Genomic DNA, 7,500 nt, shown 5'->3' with positions numbered 1-7,500 from the left:
GCAGCCCTTCTCTCTCGGCATCCCGGGGGAAACCGGCCCCTCCCCGCTGGCAGCCCTTCTCTCTCGGCATCCCGGGGGAAACCGGGCCCCTCCGCTCGGCAGCCCTTCTCTCTCGGCATCCCGGGGGGAATCCGGCCCCTCCGCTCGGCAGCCCTTCTCTCTCGGCATCCCGGGGGGAATCCGGCCCCTTCTCTCTCTCTCTCTCTCGGCCTCCCGGGGGAACCGGCCCCTCCGCTCGCAGCCCTTCTCTCTCGGTCTCTCGGGGGGATCCGGTCCGTCTTTTCTCAGCCCTTCTCTCTCGGCCTCACTCTCACTGTGCCAACTTCCCCGGGAGGGACGGGAGCCGGAGCCGAGCCACAAGGAGACTCGCCCCGGCTAGGCGGAACACTGGCTTTTTCCCTTTGCCGGCCACCTGAGTGCGGCTGCTCCTCTCCGCCTTAAACGTAGGCACAGCCTCAGCCAACCTACGGGGATGCGGCCCGTCACCTCGCTCCCATAATACGGGCAGATAAGTCCCAAGCCGCCGAGGCCTCCAAGAGGACCGATGGAGATCGACCGGGAAGGGGCGCCGCCTCAGGCCGCAGCCTACGATGAGGCAGCCGGAGGCAGCCGACAACAGCGACCCCTTGGTGAACTTCCGCAGCCGGCCGAGACAACAGGTCTACCCGGCACCCGCCGCTATTTGACTAAGTCCCGCCGGCGCGAGGTAGACCTGGTGTCCCAGGGGCCGGGGTAGACCTGGTGTCCCGGGCTCCGGGGTAGACCTGGTGTCCCGGGGGCCGGGGTAGACCTGGTGTCCGGGGCTCCGGGGTAGACCTGGTGTCCCGGGCGCCGGGGTAGACCTGGTGTCCCGGGCTCCGGGGTAGACCTGGTGTCCCGGGCGCCGGGGTAGACCTGGTGTCCCGGGGGCCGGGGTAGACCTGGTGTCCGGGTCTCCGGGGTAGACCTGGTGTCCCGGGGGCCGGGGTAGACCTGGTGTCCGGGGCTCCGGGGTAGACCTGGTGTCCCGGGCGCCGGGGTAGACCTGGTGTCCCGGGCTCCGGGGTAGACCTGGTGTCCCGGGCGCCGGGGTAGACCTGGTGTCCCGGGCTCCGGGGTAGACCTGGTGTCCCGGGCGCCGGGGTAGACCTGGTGTCCCAGGGACCGGGGTAGACCTGGTGTCCCGCCAGATCCGGAGAAGACCTGGTGTCCCCGGCCCGAGAGCCAGCAGACCTGGTGTCCCCGGACCGAGACGGGGTAGACCGGCTGTCCGCGGCCAGAGACGGGGTAGACCTGGTGTCCCCGGCCCGAGACGGGGTAGACCTGGTGTCTGCGGCACAAGACGGGGTAGACCTGGTGTCTCCGGCCAGAAGCGGGGTAGACCTGTTGTCCTAGAGCCCGGGGTAGACCTGGTGTCCCGGGGGCCGGGGTAGACCTGGTGTCCGGGGCTCCGGGGTAGACCTGGTGTCCCGGGCGCCGGGGTAGACCTGGTGTCCCGGGCTCCGGGGTAGACCTGGTGTCCCGGGCGCCGGGGTAGACCTGGTGTCCCGGGGGCCGGGGTAGACCTGGTGTCCGGGTCTCCGGGGTAGACCTGGTGTCCCGGGGGCCGGGGTAGACCTGGTGTCCGGGGCTCCGGGGTAGACCTGGTGTCCCGGGCGCCGGGGTAGACCTGGTGTCCCGGGCTCCGGGGTAGACCTGGTGTCCCGGGCGCCGGGGTAGACCTGGTGTCCCGGGCTCCGGGGTAGACCTGGTGTCCCGGGCGCCGGGGTAGACCTGGTGTCCCGGGGGCCGGGGTAGACCTGGTGTCCGGGGCTCCGGGGTAGACCTGGTGTCCCGGGCTCCGGGGTAGACCTGGTGTCCCGGGGGCCGGGGTAGACCTGGTGTCCGGGGCTCCGGGGTAGACCTGGTGTCCCGGGCGCCGGGGTAGACCTGGTGTCCCGGGCTCCGGGGTAGACCTGGTGTCCCGGGCGCCGGGGTAGACCTGGTGTCCCGGGGGCCGGGGTAGACCTGGTGTCCGGGTCTCCGGGGTAGACCTGGTGTCCCGGGGGCCGGGGTAGACCTGGTGTCCGGGGCTCCGGGGTAGACCTGGTGTCCCGGGCGCCGGGGTAGACCTGGTGTCCCGGGCTCCGGGGTAGACCTGGTGTCCCGGGCGCCGGGGTAGACCTGGTGTCCCGGGCTCCGGGGTAGACCTGGTGTCCCGGGCGCCGGGGTAGACCTGGTGTCCCAGGGACCGGGGTAGACCTGGTGTCCCGCCAGATCCGGAGAAGACCTGGTGTCCCCGGCCCGAGAGCCAGCAGACCTGGTGTCCCCGGACCGAGACGGGGTAGACCGGCTGTCCGCGGCCAGAGACGGGGTAGACCTGGTTTCCCCGGCCCGAGACGGGGTAGACCTGGTGTCTGCGGCACAAGACGGGGTAGACCTGGTGTCTCCGGCCAGAAGCGGGGTAGACCTGTTGTCCTAGAGCCCGGGGTAGACCTGGTGTCCCGGGGGCCGGGGTAGACCTGGTGTCCGGGGCTCCGGGGTAGACCTGGTGTCCCGGGCGCCGGGGTAGACCTGGTGTCCCGATGGCCGGGGTAGACCTGGTGTCCCAGGGGCCGGGGGTAGACCTGGTGTCCCGGGCTCCGGGGTAGACCTGGTGTCCCGGGGGCCGGGGTAGACCTGGTGTCCCGGGCGCCGGGGTAGACCTGGTGTCCCGGGCTCCGGGGTAGACCTGGTGTCCCGGGCGCCGGGGTAGACCTGGTGTCCCGGGCTCCGGGGTAGACCTGGTGTCCCGGGCGCCGGGGTAGACCTGGTGTCCCAGGGACCGGGGTAGACCTGGTGTCCCGCCAGATCCGGAGAAGACCTGGTGTCCCCGGCCCGAGAGCCAGCAGACCTGGTGTCCCCGGACCGAGACGGGGTAGACCGGCTGTCCGCGGCCAGAGACGGGGTAGACCTGGTGTCCCCGGCCCGAGACGGGGTAGACCTGGTGTCTCCGGCCAGAAGCGGGGTAGACCTGTTGTCCTAGAGCCCGGGGTAGACCTGGTGTCCCGGGGGCCGGGGTAGACCTGGTGTCCGGGGCTCCGGGGTAGACCTGGTGTCCCAGGCGCCGGGGTAGACCTGGTGTCCCGGGCTCCGGGGTAGACCTGGTGTCCCGGGCGCCGGGGTAGACCTGGTGTCCCGATGGCCGGGGTAGACCTGGTGTCCCAGGGGCCGGGGTAGACCTGGTGTCCCGGGCTCCGGGGTAGACCTGGTGTCCCGGGGGCCGGGGTAGACCTGGTGTCCCGGGCTCCGGGGTAGACCTGGTGTCCCGGGGGCCGGGGTAGACCTGGTGTCCCGGGCTCCGGGGTAGACCTGGTGTCCCGGGCGCCGGGGTAGACCTGGTGTCCCGGGCTCCGGGGTAGACCTGGTGTCTTCGGCACAAGACGGGGTAGACCTGGTGTCCCAGGGGCCAGAAGCGGGGTAGACCTGTTGTCCTAGAGCCCTGGGTAGACCTGGTATCCCGGGCGCCGAGGTAGACCTGTTGTCCTAGAGCCCTGGGTAGACCTGGTGTCCCGGGCGCCGGGGTAGACCTGGTGTCCCGGGCTCCGGGGTAGACCTGGTGTCCCAGGCGCCGGGGTAGACCTGGTGTCCCAGGGGCCGGGGTAGACCTGGTGTCCCGGGGGCCGGGGTAGACCTGGTGTCCCAGGGGCCGGGGTAGACCTGGTGTCCCAGGGGCCGGGGTAGACCTGGTGTCCCGGGCTCGGGGGTAGACCTGGTGTCCCGGGGGCCGGGGTAGACCTGGTGTCCCGGGCTCCGGGGTAGACCTGGTGTCCTCGAGCGCCGGGTAGACCTGGTGTCCCAGGGACCGGGGTAGACCTGGTGTCCCGGGCTCCGGGGTAGACCTGGTGTCCCAGGGCCTACCCCGGGGCCCGGGACACCAGGTCTACCCATGGTCCCAGGACACCAGGTCTACCCCGGGGAACGGGACACCAGGTCTACCCCGGGCCCTGGGACACCAGGTCTACCCATGGTCCTGGGACACCAGGTCTACCCCGGGGCCCGCGACACCAGGTCTACCCATGGTCCCAGGACACCAGGTCTACCCCGGGGAACGGGACACCAGGTCTACCCCGGGCCCTGGGACACCAGGTCTACCCCGGGGCCCGGGACACCTGGTCTACCCAGTGCTCTAGGACAACAGGTCTACCCCGGGGCCCGCGACACCAGGTCTACCCAGGGCCCTGGGACACCAGGTCTACCCCGGGGAACGGGACACCAGGTCTACCCCGGGCCCTGGGACACCAGGTCTACCCAGGGCCCTCGGACACCAGGTCTACCCCGGGGAACGGGACACCAGGTCTACCCCGGGCCCTGGGACACCAGGTCTACCCCGGAGCCCGCGACACCAGGTCTACCCCGGGGAACGGGACACCAGGTCTACCCCGGGGAACGGGACACCAGGTCTACCCCGGGCCCTGGGACACCAGGTCTACCCCGGGGCCCTCTGACACCAGGTCTACCCCGGGGAACGGGACACCAGGTCTACCCCGGGGCCCGCGACACCTGGTCTACCCAGTGCTCTAGGACAACCAGGTCTACCCCGGGGCCCGCGACACCAGGTCTACCCAGGGCCCTCGGACACCAGGTCTACCCCGGGCCCCGGGACACCAGGTCTACCCCGGGCCCCGGGACACCAGGTCTACCCCGGGCCCTGGGACACCAGGTCTACCCAGGGCCCTCGGACACCAGGTCTACCCCGGGGAACGGGACACCAGGTCTACCCCGGGCCCTGGGACACCAGGTCTACCCCGGGGCCCTCTGACACCAGGTCTACCCCGGGCCCTGGGACACCAGGTCTACCCAGGGCCCTCGGACACCAGGTCTACCCTGGCGCCCGGGACACCAGGTCTACCCCGGGCCCTGGGACAACAGGTCTACCCCGGGGCCCTCTGACACCAGGTCTACCCCGGGGAACGGGACACCAGGTCTACCCCGGGGAACGGGACACCAGGTCTACCCAGGGCCCTCGGGACACCAGGTCTACCCCGGGGAACGGGACACCAGGTCTACCCCGGGCCCTGGGACACCAGGTCTACCCCGGGGCCCTCTGACACCAGGTCTACCCCGGGGAACGGGACACCAGGTCTACCCCGGGGCCCGGGACACCAGGTCTACCCCGGGGAACGGGACACCAGGTCTACCCAGGGCCCTCGGACACCAGGTCTACCCCGGGGAACGGGACACCAGGTCTACCCCGGGCCCTGGGACAACAGGTCTACCCCGGGGCCCTCTGACACCAGGTCTACCCCGGGGAACGGGACACCAGGTCTACCCCGGGGCCCGGGACACCAGGTCTACCCCGGGGAACGGGACTACCCCGGGGAACGGGACACCAGGTCTACCCATGGTCCCAGGACACCAGGTCTACCCCGGGGAACGGGACACCAGGTCTACCCCGGGCCCTGGGACACCAGGTCTACCCCGGGGCCCGGGACACCAGGTCTACCCCGGGGAACGGGACACCAGGTCTACCCAGGGCCCTCGGACACCAGGTCTACCCCGGGGAACGGGACACCAGGTCTACCCCGGGCCCTGGGACAACAGGTCTACCCCGGGGCCCTCTGACACCAGGTCTACCCCGGGGAACGGGACACCAGGTCTACCCCGGGGCCCGGGACACCAGGTCTACCCCGGGGAACGGGACACCAGGTCTACCCCGGGGAACGGGACACCAGGTCTACCCATGGTCCCAGGACACCAGGTCTACCCCGGGGAACGGGACACCAGGTCTACCCCGGGCCCTGGGACACCAGGTCTACCCCGGGCCCCGGGACACCAGGTCTACCCCGGGCCCTGGGACACCAGGTCTACCCAGGGCCCTCGGACACCAGGTCTACCCAGGGCCCTCGGACACCAGGTCTATCCTGGCGCCCGGGACACCAGGTCTACCCCGGGCCCTGGGACAACAGGTCTACCCCGGGGCCCTCTGACACCAGGTCTACCCCGGGGAACGGGACACCAGGTCTACCCCGGGGCCCGGGACACCAGGTCTACCCATGGTCCCCGGACACCAGGTCTACCCCGGGGCCCGCGACACCAGGTCTACCTCGGGGAACGGGACACCAGGTCTACCCCGGGGCCCGCGACACCTGGTCTACCCAGTGCTCTAGGACAACAGGTCTACCCCGGGGCCCGCGACACCAGGTCTACCCCGGGGAACGGGACACCAGGTCTACCCCGGGCCCCGGGACACCAGGTCTACCCCGGGCCCTGGGACACCAGGTCTACCCCGGGGAACGGGACACCAGGTCTACCCCGGGGCCCGGGACACCAGGTCTACCCCGGGCCCCGGGACACCAGGTCTACCCCGGGGAACGGGACACCAGGTCTACCCATGGTCCCAGGACACCAGGTCTACCCCGGGGAACGGGACACCAGGTCTACCCCGGGCCCTGGGACACCAGGTCTACCCCGGGCCCCGGGACACCAGGTCTACCCCGGGCCCTGGGACACCAGGTCTACCCAGGGCCCTCGGACACCAGGTCTACCCAGGGCCCTCGGACACCAGGTCTACCCTGGCGCCCGGGACACCAGGTCTACCCCGGGCCCTGGGACAACAGGTCTACCCCGGGGCCCTCTGACACCAGGTCTACCCCGGGGAACGGGACACCAGGTCTACCCCGGGGAACGGGACACCAGGTCTACCCAGGGCCCTCGGGACACCAGGTCTACCCCGGGGAACGGGACACCAGGTCTACCCCGGGCCCTGGGACACCAGGTCTACCCCGGGGCCCTCTGACACCAGGTCTACCCCGGGGAACGGGACACCAGGTCTACCCCGGGGCCCGGGACACCAGGTCTACCCCGGGGAACGGGACACCAGGTCTACCCAGGGCCCTCGGACACCAGGTCTACCCCGGGGAACGGGACACCAGGTCTACCCCGGGGAACGGGACACCAGGTCTACCCCGGGGAACGGGACACCAGGTCTACCCCGGGCCCTGGGACACCAGGTCTACCCCGGAGCCCGCGACACCAGGTCTACCCCGGGGAACGGGACACCAGGTCTACCCCGGGGAACGGGACACCAGGTCTACCCCGGGCCCTGGGACACCAGGTCTACCCCGGGGCCCTCTGACACCAGGTCTACCCCGGGGAACGGGACACCAGGTCTACCCCGGGGCCCGCGACACCTGGTCTACCCAGTGCTCTAGGACAACCAGGTCTACCCCGGGGCCCGCGACACCAGGTCTACCCAGGGCCCTCGGACACCAGGTCTACCCCGGGCCCCGGGACACCAGGTCTACCCCGGGCCCCGGGACACCAGGTCTACCCCGGGCCCTGGGACACCAGGTCTACCCAGGGCCCTCGGACACCAGGTCTACCCCGGGGAACGGGACACCAGGTCTACCCCGGGCCCTGGGACACCAGGTCTACCCCGGGGCCCTCTGACACCAGGTCTACCCCGGGCCCTGGGACACCAGGTCTACCTCGGGGTTAGGGTTAGGGTTAGGGTGTGGGTTGGGGTTGGGGTTGGGGTTAGGGTTAGGGTTAGGGTTGGGG

The sequence above is a fragment of the Zonotrichia albicollis genome, unplaced genomic scaffold (genome assembly GCF_047830755.1).
Source record: "Zonotrichia albicollis isolate bZonAlb1 unplaced genomic scaffold, bZonAlb1.hap1 Scaffold_142, whole genome shotgun sequence".
Taxonomy (NCBI): Eukaryota; Metazoa; Chordata; class Aves; order Passeriformes; family Passerellidae; genus Zonotrichia; species Zonotrichia albicollis.
Note: the sequence above shows the minus strand (reverse complement) of the source record.